Source organism: Diospyros lotus, chromosome 4 (assembly GCF_014633365.1).
Source record: "Diospyros lotus cultivar Yz01 chromosome 4, ASM1463336v1, whole genome shotgun sequence".
In the NCBI taxonomy this organism is placed as follows: Eukaryota; Viridiplantae; Streptophyta; class Magnoliopsida; order Ericales; family Ebenaceae; genus Diospyros; species Diospyros lotus.
This window is the reverse complement of record NC_068341.1, coordinates 6507806-6509783: the sequence shown is the minus strand read 5'-3', so window position 1 is coordinate 6509783 and position 1978 is coordinate 6507806. Positions and strand designations below refer to the sequence as shown.

The window sequence follows — 1978 nt, the reverse complement described above, 5'->3', positions numbered from 1 at the left end:
TATATGTTATTCCTTCTATAACGATTCATGTCTCTGTCTTAGTCAAAAATAGCAATCTTTTATAGAGGTTAATGTAATTTGTATATAGAATAACTTATATTGCCTTGGTCTAAAAATAGCCTAGCTGAAAAATGGTGGTGACAACCACTTTCAAGGTGGTTTGGTACTCACAAAACTAGTCGACCACAACAAACTATCCCATAGACCACATGCTCTTTTAACAGTTGAAAATGTGTTTTACATTAGAATGTCACGTGTAAAATTATTTTTCTTTTACATAGATGTTTCTTAGGATGTCATATGTTAAATTAAATAAATCTACCCCATCAAAGAGATTACCGTATTTCATGCATATATTTGTCTAATTAATTTATGTTTTTGGAGTCCTCGTAAACAAGAAATAAAAGAGAATCATGTCTCACAGCACATGTTAAGTGGTTAGACCACGATAAGTTAAAATTCGATTATGGGTTCAATTCCTTACCCTACGTATTGAGGCAAAATCTCCACACGCGATTTATCTCATCTGTCAAAATTGAAAACACGAGCGTCGAAAGATTACGTAAGAACAATGATTCCAAAAGAGGATGATGCGTTAAATTGGATTATATAGAGGTAGAATAGGGATTTATTTTTATTAAATAAATAAACACATAATAAAATAAAAACAAAAAAATTATAAAATAAACATAAGATCAAATATATAAATTACAAAATTTATTTATATATCAACAATAATCAATATAAATATTTTCGTCGTGTTGTCATTCTTGAGTAAGGTTTTGTCACCAACTTATGACATCAATTTTTAAGGTCTTTCAAATTATTGTTATTTATAGTATTTTAAAATAAATAAACTAATGAATTGAATAGGATTGGTCACTAATTAGTTGGCTAGTTTAATCTTTTACTACCCACCAGACCTGTTTTAAATTTTCCTCCACTGTTGGTATATTCCAAATGTCTTTTAACTATTACAAACATAGTATGACAATAACATACAAGTTATAATTCTAATTTATTTCAGTTTTTTTTTTTTTAATACATAAACGTAAACATGAGCATAACTCCGTACATATAACCCCATGACTATCAGACTTTATTATATTTACTTTCAAAGGTATTAAAGGCTGATAGTCATTTTAAGTTCCATAATAACGGTAAATGATGAAGAGGAGATCGCAATATCCCACATCGGAGCTGCTGAAAGAATGCTCGGTCACGAAAGTCTATATAATATAGTCTCGGCAGATGGGTCAACATACTTACCTGGACGGGGTCGATGGACGATCAACAAGGTCCATGGCCTAGGTTGACGGCCTCCATTGCACTGAGGAGGTGCGTCCGCCTAAGGTCGGCCCAAGTGGTCGAGCCTACGTCATAATTTGTGATAGCGGGGGCCTGCGTTCGCGCGGCCCCTGTCCAAATTTCCTAGACAAAGGTTTAGGCCCGTTAAAAGCTTCTGGCCCCACTCGTTGTGGTAATTTCATTGTATCTAATGCAGTTAGTGGATGGCTTTGGATTTTGTTTCTGGCCTTTACAATGGCTTAGGGTCTGAATTGAAAAATAGATTTGTTCTGCCATTCGAACGGGGGAAGTTTGAGCAAGAGTGAAATTAGTAAGAAAATGTGAAGCTAGTTCTGGACTGTCAAATTGGTGTTTGAGGCCGACGATATTTATTTATGGGTTAAAATTAATGTTCCCTGCCATGCGAGTGTCTGGGAATTCTGAGAAATGGTAAGGAATTCAAGTTAGTTATGGTGGGGTTTTCGATGTTTTCTACCTTCTGGATGTTAATCACAAGTGGCCGAGATTGTTTTGGGCCTAATTTGAAAATTAGATATTTTCTGCCATTTGAACGTGGGAATTTTGAGCAAGAGTAAGGAATTGAATAGTTAGTTCTGGGCCTTGCAAGGAGTTGAAATGTTAGTTTTGGGCCTGTTCAACGTCTTTGGGCCCTACAATGCTTATTTGTGGG

General features: G+C 34.9%; 1 non-coding gene across 1 annotated transcript; it reads left to right on the top strand.

The window, feature by feature from the left end:
• Positions 1-1261: 1261 nt before the first annotated feature.
• Positions 1262-1422, top strand: LOC127800919 (U1 spliceosomal RNA). Its single transcript, XR_008022905.1, has one exon. It is a non-coding gene; the product is annotated as a U1 spliceosomal RNA (small nuclear RNA).
• The last annotated feature ends 556 nt before the right edge of the window (positions 1423-1978 follow it).